Genomic DNA, 20,183 nt, shown 5'->3' on the forward strand with positions numbered 1-20,183 from the left:
AAAATGATACAAGTTTTACGTGTGTGGGATCGGTTGGACCCCGTTTCGACATACAAGGGTTAATAGACTTAGCTCCTTTTTCTGTCGAAAAGGAGGAACAATTATATATGTGGTAAAAGGGGGCAATTAATTTTCACTTATAGCCAGGTTAGTTTAAAGTTTTCCAGTTAAACAGAATGATTGATACATTTTGCATTACTCAGGCTGTATCTTTATTTGATATTTACATTTGTTTGATAGTCTGAAACTTTAGATTTGACTCAAAAGTAAAAGCAGAAGAAATCTCTGAAGGGGAAAATACATTTTTAGACCACAGATTTTAGTACATTTGGTGTATTTTTAAGAACTTCTGTAAAAGTAAGAATCAGCAGTGTGTTCCAGACTGACATTAAAAGCTGGTTGGGGTTCTCTGTTATTTTTGTTTATTATCCCTTTCTTCTGTTTTTCTTTTTTGTGGTCAGCCAAGGAGGTCAGACATTGTATTTTTCCCTCTTATAGAAATGTTTTTCTTCCTTTACGAGATAGAAGTATTTTGCTTGTTATGTTGGACACAGAGATCCTGAAGCTTAGTGCTTCCTTGTGTTTGTTTTTTCTTGTCTCTGGTTATTTTTCCTGATTTATATAATTTTTCACTGACAAAAAAAAAACAAAACAAAAAAACATTTTTAATCGGGTTTTACTGAGTTTCGCTTTTTCCCATGCTTAACTTTCAGTTAAATACATGTTCTTTTATCTTCATGCTGTAATGGTAGCCAGAAATACTGACTAACCATGAATAAAATCTCTTTATACCACATTAATATGAGATACACTCACTCTGCTCAGGTGATCCCCATTCCACTCATTGTGGAATCTTTTTTTTTTGTTTTTTGTCAAAAAAGTGGAATGATGATGATAAATTTGTAAACTCAATAAGGCGGGTAAATATTTTTTATAGGAACTTTATTGTCACTCACATTTTCTCCTCATGTTTTTTCTCCTTAAATGTTGTTGTATATAGAAAAAAGCTGGAGTGTCTGCATAATTCATGTAATAAAATGCACGATTGAATTAATTACACCCACCTATGCAGACAAGAAAATCTTTCATTGCTAATTGAAAATTCCTTTATAAATATGTATTTTCTAAAAACATATGATATTTTAAAGATTGTATCTGTTTGTGTGAATATATGTGCTCTACTTGCAAACATTTTGCCTTGTACAGACTGCTGAAACCTTTAAAATGTTTCTAATTAACATAAGCAACAAAAAAAACTGCACCTTATACCTTTCTGGAAAACAAATCTTGATTGCAATCCTATAGTGCGTTTGGAAAGATAGCTCATGAATCAGTGCTGTTATTAAAACCAGTTCTTGTGTGTCTGGTTGGTTATTCTGTGATACCACAAACAATTACAATATAACACAAAACAAGTACATTACAAAAGTCAAGGCCCTTCATTACTTTTACTTACATGTGTAGAGATGACAAAATGGTTGCCTGTGGCAACACCAGACTCCTGCTCTCATTGATCACATTTCCTAAAACAGTCATGAGATAAATTTTCACATTCTATAATCCGACTGGTGTTTTTTTTTTTTTTTTTTCATCCTGTTTCTCTGGCAACTCATCTTGGCTCTTTCAGAACAACATCTGTATTCTGCTGTAATCCCAAACCACAAATCCCTCAAGATGCCTGCTGCAGCTACAGGCCCACCGTGATGAGGCTGCGGTCCACGAGGTCCATTATTTTTCAGTTAATTTAGAGCTCTGAATCATATCTTGGAGTGTGATTAATGCGGAGCATGCATAAAGACTGCAGTGTGTATGAGACTCATCTTAATCTGTTCTGCTTTGCATATGTGTGTACCTCAGCCAAAGTTCTTCTTCAAGGAAATACTGATCTACAATTCAATGCAGAAGCATGTTTTCCACTTCTCCCTGTTTCAAAATTACCTGCTGTGACTGAAAGGATGTTGATAATCCAAGTTGAATTTACAACGTCTCAGTACGTTACAGATCCCCTTCACTGTGAAACTGAAATTGCTAACGAGGTACAACATGCTTTTTAAAATGTATAGATATGGAAGGAGCTGTAGGCATTGACCCAGTTCATTTGGTTGAGTTCGGTTCAATTCAAAAACAGGAATTAAATGTTGCTGTAATTCATGTTATCCAAGTATCTCTGTGGAAGCTGTTGTGCACTCAAAAAAATGAACTTAGGGGGTTATTAGATTAATAAAAGAATATCATGTACTTTTAACACAATAATTTCATGTTTTAAACAAAAACGTGATAAAATCATGTTGAACAAACAAGAAATTCATCAACTTAACGTTTATGAAATTGAATCATGTTGAGATAACACGATTCATTATAGTCAGACTGATCTTGTGCTGGAGGCGACGAGCGAGATCACGGCAGATCCCGCGAGATCATGGGAAATCACACGAGGCCCTGCGAGATGATTGTTTTTCGTGCCAGGAAAACGCCAGCTGCAGTTTAGAGAATACTAAATTTTCCTGGCAGGATTGTGCACATATCAGTGTTGCTATGTACACTGAAAGAAATAACTCTTTGGATTAACATAAAAAAAAATCATGGAAAGATTTTCCACCTGATTACTTTGCTTTATTTCAGCACTATGTAATTCTGTTACTTCAATTTAAAGCAAATGTGTTGGCTCAACTTAACTTTTGTGGTTGATTCAACTTATTTACTTTAGTTGGACCCAATGTAATTTAATAGAACCAGACCAACTAATTTTCAATGTTTTGGACCAAATAATTGACTTTACTTGATTAAGATGAATGCAAATGTAGTTGAAACCAACTTATTTAACAGTGATACCTTCACACTATGTAATTTATGTTCTCATGTCAGTGGCTAACATGTGTTAACATCACATGAAGTGATGGTTAGCTGGTAATTAATCAGCGTTTTTTCTAACATTTATTGCCTGCTTGCTCCATGCTTGTGTCAAAGCACAACTGAATTGAAGTGGTTATTGCATTTATAAAAAATAACATGTTTAACAGAATTATTTTATATTTCAAAGGCAAATATGACAAAATCACGTCAAATAAACATAAAATTCAACAACCTAGCGTTAATAAAATGTATTCAAGTTGAGACAACGTGATTCAATGTAGTCAGACTAATCTCCCGCCGAAGAGGGTCTAGCGAGACCCGGAGATCACGCGAGACACTGGCGAGATTACGGAAGATCACGCGAGATGCTAGCGAAATTATGGAAGATCACGCGAGATGCTAGCGAAATTACGGAAGATCACGCGAGATGCTAGCGAGATCACGCGAGATCTTGTGTCTGGGAAAACTTCAAACTGTTCTTTCAAGAGAAGCGGGAAGATTCCTGATTTGGATCTGCTTAATTTGAAAAAGGTAAGATTCAGTCTATTTTCATCCGTCTAAATCAAAATAAAAATCGAAATAAAAAGATGCAAATTAATATCATCAGACTTTTAAAAAAAAAACATTTTTTTCTATGTTCGGTCACGTTTCTATGTAATTGATGTACTCAAATCATGCTAACATCACATGAAGCAGTGTAAGGGTCACAAAGCTGCTGTCAAGACAAAAAACGGACCCCATAAATGTCACAGTTTTGCTCCTCCTCAGGTTGTTAAAACTCCCTGGAAAAAAGTTGGACTGATGTAAATTCAGCATCTGGTGCCATACAAACTCTGAAGTCTGAGGTTTAGTGGATTTTAAACACTGGGGCCAAACATAAGTCTATTTAAATGTTTTTTTATTATTATTATTATTTAATTTCAGTACTGTTATTATGTAGGTAAATGCAGAGTGGACATTGGATGCACACACTTGTGGCTTTCTATCGTAACACAGATTCTTAATTTATTAATAATAAAAAGTATTAAATTTGAGTCAGAGGAACCTTTTTTTCTAACAGCATTGTTTCATATGCAGACAAAAATATTAAGTAACTTTACCTAAGATGTTAGTACTGATCTATTTGGAAATAACTACCACACATAGTCATGACATTTCCTCCATCCAGGAAATAAGACAGGTTCTTCATGTATAAGATGTTTGGTTTGTGTACAGTGTCAGGGCTTTGTACTTGCACATAAATTGGACTGGTTTAGAATGACAGTCTGTGTGGTAGATCCTCAGACTGTCATTTCAATTGAGGAGAACAGGCCATGGAATATGGGGCCTATTTGGGATTCATCCCTTCTCTTCATGTTTTTCCATATGAGACAATATACCGTATTTTCCGCACCACAAGGTGCACCGGATTATAAGACGATTTTTGTGAAAATGTAGAAAATATGGTACCTTTTCTAAATGGGAAATCTTACCACTGGACTCACAATTAACACAGACAGGTCTTTGATGGACCTTAGCTGTTGTTGAGTCAGCCAAATAAGTGTAAAGTTATTTTTTTATTTAATGAGATGTGAAATCTCTCCCCCGCAATACCCCACCCATGTTCCCATCATCAAGGTGCACAAATGGCCGAGACCGTCTGTGGAATCTTCGTTATTCGACCGGAGAGTGCAGAGCCTGGCGATGCCATTGAGGATGTTGGGATTCTCCTGGACGGGGTGGAAGTGATGAACAACTTGGGCAATCTATCTTTACATGTTTTTCCAAAGACCGCAGTCGAAAACTAAATTTTAACTGTTACAGTTCGCAAAGTTGAGCGAATTTACTGACACTTTTTATGTTGTTAAGAATTTGATCTATGCTAAACACAGCCCAGTTTTTTTCTGGAAAAACAAAACTGACCTTTTGTTGTTTATTTCAACTTTCAACTCAGCTGTTTTTTGTGCTGTGTAAAAAGAAAATGGATAACAATTTTGAAAATACAGTTCATGTTGTACTTTTTCTCATTGTTGAGTGTTCTTTCTTCTTTCAGTGTGGTCTTAAAACACTTCATTTAATAGCACTTAAGAAAATGTCTTTGATTTAACATAATTCAATCATGGAAAGATTTTCCACACGATTATATAGCTTTCTTTCAGCATGAAGCATGTTTGTTCAGCTAACTTAATTTTCATGAGTTGGATCAACTTAATTAAGTAGTGTGAAGTTATCAGTGTAAAATTAGTTAGGCTGGCTCTATTAAATTACATTGGGTCCAACTAAAGTAAATAAGTTGAATCAACCACAAAAATTAAGTTGAACCAACACATTTGCTTTAAATTGGAATAACCTTAATAAATTAAGTTGAACCAACACATTTGCTTTAAATTGGAATAACCTTAATAAATTAAGTTGAACCAACACATTTCCTTTAAATCGGAGTAACAAAATTACATAGTGCTGAAATAAAGCAAAGTAATCAGGTGGAAAATCTTTCCATGATTTTTTTATGTTAATCCAAAGAGTTATTTTTTTCAGTGTGTTGAGGATGAAGGATCTCTGATCAGTCATCTTGTAAAGAATCTAAAGAAGCTTCTGCATGAAAACTATGGCAACCTCATGCTTGCTCACTACATGCTAGCAGCTCAATTTCCTGTCAGCAGAGGCAACATGCCACAGGAACATGGACACCATGAGTTGTTGGCAAGCACTTCTAATTTTCTTATGCTGCTTCTTTTTTTTTTAAATCTCTGTCAGTCCGTGTAATTTGGAAGCTGAACAGAGAGACGTTGGAGTTGGGGATATAATCCTTGCCCATTAAGATGAATGGAAAAGATGTTTTGAACTTGCTCCTTCTCTCTGTTCTTTATTTCAGCTCCACATCTACGAAGCACTGCTTTTCAACTCCTCTAGGATATTAGGTCATAGTTCAGATATTATATACATTTCTGAGATGATAATCAGCTTCTTCCAGTTGTACAACCCCTGGCAAAAAGTATGGAATCACCAGTCTTGGATGAGCACTCATTCAGACATTTCATGCTGTAAAACAAACTCAGATCAAAAACATGATACAATATTAAGGTCGTTCCAAAGTGCAACTTGTTGGCTTTCAGGAACACTCAAAGAAATGAAGAGAAAATATTGTGGAAGTCAGTGAATGATACTTTTATTGACCAAGCACAGGGAAATAAATATGGAATCACTCAATTCTGAGGAAAAAAGTGTGGAATCACTCAAATTGGAGGTAGAAAAAAAAGGACACACCCAGTCTATTTCCTTTCCCTAAATGGACACCTGCCCCAGATTAGATGTGCCCGTTAGTGTGCAGTTCAAAACACCTGCAGTCATGACACCTTGGAGGGCTGCTGGACGAAGTGGAGTGGTGAGAACCATGGCTCCAACAAGAGAAATGTCCCTTGAAACAAAAGAGAGGATTGTGAAACTTCTTGAAGAAGGTAACCCGTCACGCATGGTTGCTAAAGATGTGGGCTGTTCACAGTCAGCTGTATCCAAGATATGGACCAAATACAAACAGCATGGAATGGTTGTTAAAGCCAAGCGTACTGGTAGACCAAGAAAGACATCAAAGCGTCAAGACAAACAACTTAAGGCCATTTGTCTTGAAAACCGAAAAAGTACAACTAAACAGATGAAGCATAAATGGGAGGAAGTTGGAGTCAATGTATGTGACCGAACCGTAAGAAATCGCCTAAAGGAGATGGGATTTCAATACAGGAAAGCTAAACGAAAACCAGCATTGACACCCAAACATAAAAGAACGAGACTCCAATGGGCTAAGGAGAGGCAATCATGGACTGTGGATGACTGGATGAAAGTTGTCTTCAGTGATGAGTCAAGAATCTGCATTGGACAAGGTGATGATGCTGGAACTTTTGTTTGGTGCCGTTCCAGTGAGATTTATGAAGAGGCCTGCCTGAAGAAAACAACCAAATTTCCACAGTCCTTGATGATATGGGGCTGCATGTCAGGCAAAGGCACTGGGGAGATGACTGTGGTTAATTCTTCTATCAATGCACAAGTTTACATTGACATTTTGGACAGTTTTCTCATCCCTTCAATTGAACAGATGTTTGGTGATGATGAAATAATTTTCCAAGATGACAATGCATCGTGCCATCGGGCAAAAACAGTGAAGGCATTCCTTGAAGAAAGACACATTCAGTCGATGTCATGGCCTGCAAATAGTCCAGATCTCAACCCAATTGAAAACCTGTGGTGGAGATTGAAAAAAATGGTCCACAAGAAGGGTCCAACCAGCAAAGCTGATCTGGCAACTGCTATCAAAGAGAGTTGGCACCAAATTGATGCAGAATACTGTTTGTCACTCATCAAGTCCATGCCTCAAAGACTGAAAGCTGTTATAAAAGCCAAAGGTGGTGCAACTAAATACTAGTGATGTATTTTGAATGGTCTTTTGTTTATGCGTTTTTCATGATTCCATACTTTTTTCCTCAGAATTGAGTGATTCCATATTTATTTCCCTGTGTTTGGTCAATAAAAGTATCATTCACTGACTTCCACAATATTTTCTCTTCATTTCTTTGAGTGTTCCTGAAAGCCAACAAGTTGCACTTTGGAACGACCTTAATATTGTATCATGTTTTTGATCTGAGTTTGTTTTACAGCATGAAATGTCTGAATGAGTGCTCATCCAAGACTGGTGATTCCATACTTTTTGCCAGGGGTTGTAGAAAGAACACCTTGTTGCCATGCTACACACCTTAAAACGCTCCAAAAGTAAAACCATAACAGCGAAAAGCCTTCAGACTGAACAGCATCCGAAACAGGGGATAATTGTCCAACCTTGCAATACCACAATCAAAAAATAGAAATAAATAAATATGAGGAAAAGTCAGCAAAAAGAAAAAAGAGCTACTTTAGCGTGCTGCCAACATGAGAAGCACAACTTTAGATAATTTTAAATCATTTGTGGTTCACTGACTGATGTAGTAAGGCAACTTACAGAGCATTAGAAAGATTTAACAGAACAGTCATCACTTTTTTCTCCATTCTAACTTAATGGCAGCAGTGGAAACGTGTTAGAAATTTTACTTTAGCTTTTGTTTTCACCTACCTTAGAAACATGTCTGAATTTCTGTACAGTTGAGTTATTTTAGCGGAAATCATTTAGACAAATACATGGTCTTCCATCCTTTTCTTGCTTTCTCTCTTCTTAAGGTATGATCTGCTGCTTCTGATTTTGACTCATTTCTTTCCCAAAGCCTAATAGGTCTGTAATGCTGCATCTTATTTAGCAGCATGACAACATGCAACATGATGACAAAGTTACATTTTATGGCTGTTCATGCATAATTATGAGACCATGAAGTGTCTGTAGGTGAAGATAAGTGTTTCCTGGAAGCTGGATGTTTATATTGTGAAGACAGGGTATAAACATCCAACAGTCCTTTTGGGGTCGAGAAAAGCATGAATATCGTAAAGGAGGCACTACAAAGCAGAGACAGAAACAATAGTTTGTTGTTCCTGTCAAACAGAACAGTTAACATACCATTTGTTTTAAAAAAATGAAGGCTGAAGAAAAGAAATTCATAAGATTTCTTTGATTTCTTTTGACTCTTTGAAATTAAAACTAACCACCAAACTACTGTGGATAACAACCTTTGACTTCTGAATTCTTCTTTTAATTGAAATTTTGAAAAGCTAAAACTTAAGACACCTCAATATGATTGATAATATTCCGTTAGATCCTTGCCAGTTGCATCTCAGTGAAGATATCTCTCACATGGATACATTATAGTTGTATTGCTTTATGCCCATCAATCTTCTTTGATTTATTTTTTTGCATGTGTCGCTGGCTTGAAAACGGTAATTGTTGGATGAGTCCAGAAGATCTTGGCCTGTGTTTGTCCATTGATCCAAACCAGAAGCAGGCCAGGCATTTGGTGCCTGGCCGTTCAGTGGGGATTTAATGATTTAATCCACCAACATGACGTTACAAGTGTACAAGCCACCAACCAATGCTGTACTAGAAATGCACAATAACAAAGCCTGGTAATCCAGTGTTCAGCACTGAAACTAATATCAGTATTGAGTGATGGCATTTCAAGTGTCCTGCTCTGAATGCGTCATTCAGACGTGGTTTGTGATGCGTCCTGAGGGACCACATGGATCCAGATCTCACCAACTGTTGTACAAAAATAAGTATAGAAAGAAGACTGCTAGAAGACTTTCTTATGGAGGTTTCCTTATAACTTTTTTTCTTTTTACATATATGCATCAAATGCAACAGCAGGATGTTTACGAGGCGTACCGAGGGAGGGAGGCGAGGGAGCAAGTGAGAGGGCGCCATTTATTTTATTCAGCACTATGTATTAGCAATTATTCTGCTGGGAATTTCACATATTGAGAGGGAATAGTATTGTTATTATTACAAGAATCCCAATTAAGACAACTCCAAACCTCTACAAAACAGCCACAGCTGTGCCACGTGTGTGAAAATACAGTACGTAACACTCACTCAGTTGTGATTATTTCTCTATAGGCAAAATCCATCCTCCTCTCTTTACACAGGAATAATTCAATGACTCCGGCATAGAGCTGATCTCTTAGTTGCAGTTCCATCAACAAGGCCTTTTCTATGTTCTATAGGAGGCTAAGGCTGCAAGTGCCCTGCAGTGACATGATGTTGCTCTGCTGCCTTGATCAGACAACTCAAGTTGGCAAATCCTGTTACACCAAACACCAAGTCTGTCACTTGCAAATAGCAGGCATTCCCTGCATTATAACTTGCAATGCTCATCAGACGGTAAGCAAGGGGTACCGTTCATAGACACTATTCGGAAAGTTCTAGACAAACAGTTTTACAGGTGGTTTAGATAGGTTGGGTAGCTATGGGGTTGGCTGACCTCTCCTTATAATGTCCAGTTCTTCTGAAAAAGTCTGCCTTGAGAATGGATCTTTAATCTTTCCTGAGACTAAACCATTTCGCTTTCTCCATCAGCCACTGTGGACAAAAAAAAAACCCCATCAAAACAAATTCACAGGAGTTATTGAGGGAACGTTCTGTTGCTGTATAGCTTAATTGACGTAGGCGTGTTCAAAAGATTATGAAGGCCTTGGAAGATTAGATTGCCCACATGAAGACTGAAATCTGTATGGACAAAACGGGGATCATCCAAAGAAATGTACAGGACGAGACGCAGCCAAGAGAACATGACAAGAAAGAGAAGTGTTATAATTTAGGTTGTGTTTATATATGTTAGGGAATCTGGTAGTGTTTAGATCAGTAGAGAAGGCTTTGCTAACAGCTTACCAATGGTACATTCTAATTCTTGGACTCCCATCCGTCCCACACTGGTGCATTCTGTGTGTCCATGACAATTTCCCCCCTTTTTACAGAGCTAATCTTTCACCAACACAGCAATGGAACCAAAACCACCAAGATATTTGCCTAAGCTCCCAGGAAGGGATACAAAAAAGGACTGTGCTGCATGCGAAAGAGTTTCATAGATCTTTTACTGCGGCTTACATAGCGAAGAAATACATATGAGCGTTGAATGAAATAAGGATTCCAAGCATGGACTGTTGTTGGTTGTGCAAAAGTGTCTCCTTTCATAGTTAAAAATGGAGGAACTCTGTGGAGACTTGTTCCGTAGTTTCTGAAGGCTAAACATCCTTAATTAATCTTGCTTAAAATGTTTTTGACCAAGCTGCATAAAACAATTTCACATAGGTAGGATGTGGCTGAACATGGAAGTCAGCTTTTGGTGTCAATTAGATTATAGCTGCAGCAATTTTAAATAGTGCTTCAGTGAATATATTAATCTCATTTTTAGAGCTTTTACTTACTTACCAGGGAGCAGCTGGTGTTTGCTTTTACCTCCATCTGATTTGCAGAAGCTACATCATCATTTGGAGGATGGCAATATTTCTCGAAAACTGCAGATTCATCTGTTGTAATTGTACTCAGACAGCTGGGATTACTCTCATCAAAGAGCATTGCAGAGCCTGGTCCTTGTAGCATTTTCCCCTTTCTGCTCAAGTTTAAATAACAGAGAAGTGACTGTCTGAATCCTCCTAGTTACATGCATTGTGTGTCTTTGCTTCCATTCGAAGGGTCTCATATTGAATTTGATTTTTACTCATCGCCTCTGTTAAAATTGGCTAACCATTAGGTTTAAATTACTTTTGAGTATCATTTTCTAAAAGTCACAATCACAAAGCTAATTTTGGTTTTGTATTCTCAGTTAGACTTCAAAGCAGATAAATTTGAACCTTTGTTTTTAATCAAAGAAATTATGTAGATGATACAACTCTGTTGGTGTTGTTATTTTAGAAACAAAATGGTAAATAGCCTGCACTTCATCAAGTCCAGAGGACTCCACTGTTGCACTGAGGAAGACTTACAGAAGTGCAGCTGCCTTGACCCTGCACCACTAGACCCACCACCACCACCAGCAGCAGATAAAGTGGGTGAAGTGTTTTCCCATGGACACAATGATTCAGACAAACTGACCAACCACAACATACAAGACAAACTCCTACCTTCTGCACATTTGGGTGAAAGAACACAGTAAAAATGCCAGTATTGAATTAACACCCAAAAGTGTCTATATGTGTCCAAATCAGCAGGTGTTAAAGTAACACTTTTGAAAGTGTTAAAAGATTGATAACCAATTTTTTTGTTAAATTAACATTGGTCTATAATACTGAAATGGGTTTAAGAAAAGTTAAACTTTCCATTTCTGTGTATTGTTTTGAACATTTCCCACTGGATTTGATTGATATTGACACTTTGTGGGTCAATTATTTACTTTTTTAACACAACATTATGTTTTGTGATCAACACTACACTGGTGTTACTTTTAATATATTTTAACACCAACACCGTTGTAAATGTTAATGTGACACTGTATTGTTGAATTTAACACCAGCTCACTTGGACACATATAGACACTTTTGGGTGTTAATTCAACACTGGCATTTTTACTGTGAAAGCTTTCACCCAAATGAAAGTGAATGTTCACCCAAATGGGCAGCAGTAAGAGTAGCTGAAGAGTAAACCCTGGATCTGATGTCTCTACAAATCTCTAAACACTTTACACCCAGAGCATCATTGTTTCAGATTACTTTCTAGAGTTTGACACTATAAACTGGAATTGAAACTTCCCAACTAATAAGAGCTAGCATTAATGATAACACTGTTTTTATTTGGATATTCATAGCTAGTAACAAAATCTTGAAAGATCTGTTTTGTGGGCCTGTGAATGAATCAGCTGTTAGGGATGTTAGGGTTTGCAGAAGACTATATACATCATAAAGAATCAGCGATAAAGCTACAGAGTTTGTTTTTTCTTCTTCTGCTTTTACAAACAAAAACTGAACTTCATAAATTTTGGAAAATGAAATGTGGTTTTATGTAAATCAGAACTGCATGTTTGGTCATTTTATTTTCTGAAAACCAATAGGCCAAAGCAGCATTCTGCCATGTCTGTAGTTATCCAGTTGTTGCTTTTAACAAGCCAATATACACAGCCCAGCATCACAGCGATCCTGCTGACTGGTAACTGCAGCATGAAATCATCAGCTACCTCACCTTTGGTGTGTGGAGAGCAAACGGCGAACAAAAACAGCCTATAAAATCAAGGTCACAATGACACACTAAAAGTTTCTTATTTGCAGAGTTTGTGAGGCCAGATGTTCCTGTTAAACAAGAGCAGGACCTTTTTCATTTTATCGGCCATCTAGACAAAATATTGAGTTTGAAAGGTTTAGGGAAGCGTTCTTTTATTTCTTTGCTTTTAGTGAGTACAGATTCATCTCTTCAAATTTCATCTGTGAAATGCATAAAGAAAAAGCCTTGTTCATTTTGTCTCTATAAACTACTGTGCATTTGTGGTACTAACTGCAAAAAGGCATGTCAAACAAAACAAGATTGCTTAGCAGGGCAATACTGTAACGGTTACAGAACAATATGGAATTTGCTTGTTTATTATGTTCCTCAAAGTCACTGTCGTTCATGATATGCAAACCTTACAGACTTCTTTAATTGTAATTCAATAGAAATTTTACTTTGACAATTAATTAAAAAAGCAAGCTGAAAGGATTTGCTCCTTGCAGATTTTTCTGCATTTGATTTATTGTCACACTTCTGTCTTAGATCATTAAAGAAATTTTAATATAAAACAAAGATTACTGAGTAACTGCAATTAATGATGCTATTTCCTAGGTGAAAAAAGGCATCCAAAACAACCTTGTAATCCTTATGTAAGTAGATAACTAGTTCTACATAGAGAGTTTTGGTCCATTTAAAATACTGCCACATCATCTCAATTCAAATGCTGGATTTTTACTAGACCTCTTCAAAATCTTTATTTTGTTTTTTGAATTATTTAGAGGTATTGCTGTGCGGTGTACTGTAGTACAACAAAGGTTGATTTTATTCAGTGACATCTTAATTTCTCTCAGTTTGAAAATGAAAATGATACACACTTGTCTCCTGACAATTTTCAATCTTAAGCTCTCCGCTTTCAAATTCTTACTGGTTTTGTGCAGAACTGAAACAAATAAATCTCACTGTTCTGTACCTTTTAGAAAATAGGTTGAGCCAAACAGTGCAATCTAGACAAAGAAACAAGAGTAAGATTATTAATCTAATTTACAAACTCATCTTTGCAATTAAATGGTTTGCACAGTAAAACACTTCATTGAGTTCAGTGCATAAAGCTACTTTAAAGAGAAGAAACAATACAAAACAAAAAGTAAACCTCTTGATTTGGTTGAACCCAGTGATGCAATCAATGACATCATGAACCTATTCAACCAGGAAGTGCTTGGCCAGCCCCTCCCACTGACCTGCTCTGGATTTAGGATCTGAACAAAAGGACGATGGTGAGTTTATTCAAGGAGACATTAAGAGAAGGACATCTTAAATGAGCTGATGATCACATAATGTTTACTTTAGATCTTTTGATGGATTGTTCTCATGCTTCCGGTGTAATTTTGGTATTCCTGTGAAGGCTAGCATTGCTCCATGTTCCATTTGTTATGGCTAGTGGCGGCTAGTCCCCAACTCTTGCTGTGATATCCCAACTTCCCAGTAAAAAAAATAAAAAATAGATCAACTGAAAGTCCCTCCAAAGTCAAATTTCCCACTTGGAAAGTGAGAGTAGCTCCAACTACCCACAGTTATGACTGGTAAGGCACATTTTGCATTTCAAAATGGCTGCTGCTCCTCGCACCTGTAGTAATAAGATGTGAGAAACATGTTTATTTTACAGGACATATATGTACAAATGTGTGAGTGAAACTCTAAACTGAACAAATTAAAAGTGTTGTTTGCTTTTGGGAAGTTAAGCAATGTCTATGTCTGTTTCTACCAGAACATGATGGTTGCTTTGGATGTGTTTTGCAATTTCAAACGTGTGACAAAAATCAGCAACTGAAGAAATCCAAAAGGGAGTAAACACATCTATGGCACTGTGCATAGGAAGGTTTTTTGCTTTATAGCAGAGGAAGAACCAGATCTCCATTTTATGAGGTTTAAGCACATATATAATTTAAAAATAGGCAACTGCTTTTTCTTTTGAAACTAAATGTTCCTTGTGAGAAAAACAAGAAAATTACCCTTTTACCTCAATCTCACTAATAGGTTTGGCTCTGCATGTACAAAAGCAAAGAAAACTCCAAAGGAAGAGAAGAGATGTGTGTATTTAGGACAGACTGAGAGTCTGGACATTTGTTAGTAAAGGGTAATTTTAGAAAATGCTCCCTCCTTTTATCCTATGAATGATCTGACTGCTATAAGGAGTGCAAAGCTGCAAAATAACTACACCCGTGTGCATTACTACCCAGAGGTAAAAGAGGAAATTAGCTAATTGAAATGTTCAAGGTCGCAGATGAATCACACAGTTGTCGTGATGGCACTTGAACATTTGCAGCATGATAACAGTCAGACATAATTGCCTGGTGCTTGCAAGGAGACAAGAGAAGATGAGGAAAGCCTTGGCTGCAAACTTCAATTCCACTTGTGTGAACTGATAACATCTACAGTAAAAAGAAAGTGAGTTTTGTGTGGTTTAGATAAAGGTTGGACAATACTCAAAATACAGCAGACTTAAGAAGATTTATTGCGACATCTGTGTAACACCAAACCAATTTGTTTGACAGAATTGTTTTCTTCGATACTATGACTCAAAAAGAGATTTAAGATCCTCAGGAAACTACTTAATACCTTCAAATCAGTTAAGTTTAGTTGCTTAAGTTTTCATACTTCTTGAAACTTTTCACAATGTTTTGTTTGTATTGTGTTTGACGTGGTTTGATGCCACCATATAAAATACAGAGCCTCTGCTTGCTTTCCAATACTTCATTAGAAGATAGAGCTCACCTGTGTCATTTAACTTCAGCATAAGTAAAGCTGTTTTTGGTCCCTCAGAGGTTAGAAAACATTTGTGCAAAAAACTACATAATGGCTCATTCTACCGTGAAAATACACATACTTTCACCCGAGGCCTGGATTTCTGCAGCTCCTCCAGAGTTACGAAAGGCACATTGTCTGCTCCTCTTGATATATCCTCTCCTCTGCTTTTAAACAAGTTTGTCTGTTTAAAATCTAACTTTAAAATATAGCTGTAAAGTGACAAAGTGCAAAGGAACTGATAAACACTTTTACAAGCGGCTTTACAGTAAAGCAGAATACATTTTAATTCAAAAGGTGCTCTAATTAACAGTTTGCCTTCACTGGAGATAGCAGCATTTTGTGTATTTAGTGAAATTTGTTTAGTTGCCATGAATACATGCTTCACTGTGTGAATATTGCTGTGGGTGTTATCTATGTTCATGCCCAGGTGGATATCAATTAGGTGAACCAAGCATGTAATTGATTTCCACCCTGTTACCTTTAGCTCTCGTATTTGTGAAATTCAGACACCCTCACTGTAGCGTGTCTTTTTCTTCTGCTGCCTTGTGTCAACGCCTCCACAAATACACGCTCTTTATCACAATAATGGCGGATGAAAAAGATCTGCGTGATTCATTTAGGGCACATGAGCCCTGCGCTCATTGTGATTTCATTAATCTGAGCTGCAGAGAGTGTAAGATGGACACCAGGTCATTACCAAATCACTATTCCAGCCATTACAATAAAATCAGATACATGAGAGCAAATTACATTTTTGTCCAGTCTAAGCGACTGCCTGATCTGAAGCCGCTGCTGCCTGACCCACCATTCCTGTCACGTAACACGTAAAGGTTGTGTGCTCCTCTTGCTCTCGGCAATTTCAATAATTCACCGAGATCAGAACGTGCGATTGGTCCTGCGACCCGTGTCCGTGCGGTCCGCCTCACTGTATGCGCTGCCAAGATAAGAGCATCAAAGACAAGAGACACCTCAGGGAGGGCTGGAGTGGTGGAGCAGCGAGGGGCGGCGTTGAATCCCGGGGTCAACCACCTGACCTGGGAATGACGGCTCACGCAAAGAATATCGGAGACTCGCCCGATAAAGTCCTGGAGTTTGATGCTGTGAGGCGAAATTTTCAGATTTTCTTCTCCTAGCCAGCCGTTTTAAAAAAAGACAAGGTCTGATTGTAGATTTACAAATCTGTAAAACTAAAGAAAACTCTTTTCTCATGTAAGTAAGAACTTCAGTCTATTTTCTTGGGATTTTTACTGTGGATATGCTGTGTATTTGGGGACCTTGTCGCCTGCACGTGTATTCGAGTCTGTCTGAGTAGTTTTCTGTTTAGAGAAAACCACTTTCTTTGCAAAATAGCCCAAGCTCAGTCAGATTGATCAGAGAGGATCTGTAAGAAAAAAACATTTAGTTTCACCAAAGATTCTAAGATATTTTAGCTGTCGCTTCAGAATGTACTCAGGGTCACTGTTTCGTGGAAAAGTAAAACTTCCAACCTAGACTCAAATCTTCTGCAACCTCTAACAGATTTTCCTTTGGATTTCACTGCATTCAGTTTTACCTTTCTTGCCATCAACTCTGACCAGCTTACCTGAAGAAAAACCTTCCCACAGCATGGTGCTATCGCCACATTTCAAAGAAGGCACAATGTTTTAAGGGGTGGTAGTTTTTAACTACGTATGAAACTGACTTGCATGATTTCTCTACATTGATACAGTTTTATTTGCTTTGTCTATACGTGCGCAGGAGGGCACACACGAGGAAAGGAGATAAGCGAGGGAAGGGAAAAAACTTCAGTGATTTTGTGATTACTTTTTCAGGGGCTTGAACTCTGTTGAGCCTGTACGCATCGCATGGAGTGGCGATAAGCTATGAAGACACAAAAGCAATTCTCCTTACTTAATAGATCTTATTGATTTCCAAAACAGCCTAAATGTTTAGTTTTAGTCCCATCTGACCAGAGCACCTTCTGTTTTTTACATGATTTTTGTGTCCTCCACACTTCCTCTCTCTATCCTCTGTTAATATCTGTCCTGTCAACAGATTCTCCCAACTCACCTGTGGATCTAATCAGTTCCTCCATCCTGTCTGATACATGAAATTCTTGCCTAGCTTGCCAATAGACATGAACCTTTAAGAGTTTATTTTATTTTATTTTTTTATCTCACTGGAGGTAGTTTGCCTTGCTGAAACATGTGTTTGAATGATGCTTTATCAGAAGTTTAAAGCTTGAGGTGTTGAATGTATCCTAAGTTTAAATTTCACTAACGTATAACCCCACTCTGAACATCCCTGCAACTTTATCCCCTGTGTATTTTTATACATGGGGAAAATTGGTAGTTGCCCAGGGCAACAATAGAAGAGGGTTACTGAAGGGCCTATTTTAAAAATGTATTCATCTGTCATTTGAACAAGTTTCTATTGCTTTTTTTTTTTTTACATGTGCAGGCACTCTTTATTTTTTTTCTTAGAAAAAAAGACCAGGCCCAGTATTCTGTCAATCCCTGACCTCTTATTGCGTGAGCAGTAATGTACTCTGTGTCTAAGTGCCAACTTTCGCTGCGTAACACCAGAAAAAAAAAAACATTCGTAACAGGCGTTGGTGGCAGTAACAGAGATTTTTCAAGAACCTCATTAATGCTAGAACTACCACTAAAAAACTACGAGTAATCAAATAAAACTGTAAATTTGAAGTCTTATTCTGGGAGAGATGGAGGTAGGAGTTGAGTGGTTTGCCAGTTCGAGCTCCCAGCTCCGTCCAGCTCAGTTGTTGTGTCCTTGGGCAACTCGGTTCATCTGCCTTGCCTGCTGGTGGTGGTCAGAGGGCATGAGGGCGCCGGTGCATGGCAGCCTCGCTTCCGTCACACTGCCCCAGGACAGCTGTGGCCAAATTGTGGTATCTTACCATCACCAGCGTGTGATTCTGTGCGTGAATGGTTGAAAGACAGAATGTAGTTTCACGTGCATTTGGGGTCTTCTGGACTTGATAAAGCGCTACACAAGTACAGTCCATTTACCATTTACCAAATGATAAAACATGAAACACTTGAATGGATATAAATACTTTTGCAAAAGACTGCATATGTGAGCTGGGAAAGAAGAGCGATCGAATCAGAGGCTGCATCAAAGCATCAGAGACATATCCAACCGTTTCAGAGCTGTGATTATTTTCACCAGCAATGTAGCTTCACAACTGAGTCTGTGACATAAATGTCAGCAGCTGCTTTATTTGGATCACATTATGTGAAATTAGGCAAACACTGCTTGTCCGTTTTGTGCACCAGCTGTCTTCTCAGCTTTTCTCTTTGATGATATTTTAGCCCATGTTCTTTTCCTTTGTAATGAAAAACATATGAATGTTTGATGGAATTTCCGATGCCGAGCCAAGGCAGCTCGTGTTGTTTTGCAGCTCGATTTGCTGTTGTGATATTTGTTGAATGCTGATAAATATATATATTTTATCAGACAGTGTTTGCTGGGACTGACTGTGCTATCTGGAAAATTTAATTTGACCCTAAAGGACACGCAGCTGTCTCGGCAGTTTTAAAAAGGGGGGAAAGGGTGTGTTTTTACACTGATAGCCATGATAGGGGAAACCATGTCCAGGGTGAAGAGATTCTAGTTTAGATGACAGGAGAAATCATCATCTGTACATGCACAGCGATAACATGGAGTCCCAGCAGAAAGATAAGTGCGAATATGCTCACTTGGATCTCATTCATGAAGGCAGTGGCCTACTGAGAGAGGAAATAAATTTTGACTTGGAGATGGAGTGATGCATGCACGCTCCTTCCATCCTCCCCCGCCAGCCTCCTTAATATTCTGTCAACATAAACCATAAAGGGGTTACTCATGGAAATAAAGAGGCAGAAAGGGAGGTAATTTCACACGCAGCCTGCAGGTCCAATGATTTGTTTGCAGCCCTTCTGGGTTCTCACATAGTCTGAATGTGGCGTTGCTCGATGCTTCAAGGTTATCATTGAAGTGCTGTTTTTATCCACACATTCCTGGGGAAAAAAATAAAAGCACAGAGCCTTGGTAACTAAAAGTGGTGTCTGTCTCTGTTTCTTACGCCGCACTCACATTTCTGTATGTGCATTTCCCCCCGGTTTGAATACACATATAAGCACCAGCTAACAAACAACAAAAAAAGATGTCCTCATGATTAAAACAGGATGTTAGTCTTTCACAACATGCTGCAGATTACAACCCAGGCAGTGTGTGTTTAGCCTCAACACCGGGTTAACCAAATCTTTGTTGCGCTCTCACTCGTCTCAAGGTGAACATTATCGTCTGCGGTGAGTCAGGATTTCAGACGAAAGTACTGATGTTTTTCTCATGTCACAGACACACCGGTTGGTTGCCTGCATGTTGCTGCTACGAGAGATGATTCCCAGGATTAGGGGATCAGAAAAAAGACCCTTCTAATTTAGATGCCGGTAAGTCGTGAAGACAAGCATGCCTTCCCCTTTAAGCAGAAGCAGGTCTACTTGACATGCCAACTTTGAATTCCTATGTGTGAAGTCACTGCTGGAGGTTGTTTATTCATTTCTGTTAGGAAAAAAAACACATCAGTGACAGTTCTTTGAGGATAATCCACCAGAAGAAAGTTTGAAGTGAAGGTCCCACGGTCCTAATGCATTGTAAAAGCGAAAAATTCCAGCAGCATATTGAAATAAGGATTGAACATGTCAATGCTTATATCAGCAAATATAGTTCTAAAGGGACTTTTGGCATGAAAGTCACACCATATATTTATGACAACACAAGCCAGCCACACATACAAAGAAAAGACAACAAATTGTTCCACATGGTATATGATTAAACTGAATAAAAAACCAGGAATATTTATTAAACATATGGGAGAAAGAAGTTGCCCTGTGATAGACTAGCGACCTGTTTAAGTTGTGCCTGAACTTTTGCCCATTTGGGTTACCAATCAATTTATTCACAC

At 37.9% G+C, this 20,183-nt stretch overlaps 1 long non-coding RNA gene across 1 annotated transcript; it reads left to right on the top strand.

Annotated features, from left to right (window-relative positions):
• The first annotated feature begins 2,871 nt into the window (after positions 1-2,871).
• Positions 2,872-4,854, top strand: LOC148153725 (uncharacterized). Its single transcript, XR_015761503.1, has 2 exons — positions 2,872-3,384; positions 4,471-4,854. It is a non-coding gene; the product is annotated as an uncharacterized LOC148153725 (long non-coding RNA).
• Positions 4,855-20,183: the final 15,329 nt, after the last annotated feature.

This window comes from Poecilia mexicana, unplaced genomic scaffold, assembly GCF_051168715.1.
Source record: "Poecilia mexicana isolate PSO_F unplaced genomic scaffold, ASM5116871v1 scaffold_19, whole genome shotgun sequence".
Taxonomy (NCBI): domain Eukaryota; kingdom Metazoa; phylum Chordata; class Actinopteri; order Cyprinodontiformes; family Poeciliidae; genus Poecilia; species Poecilia mexicana.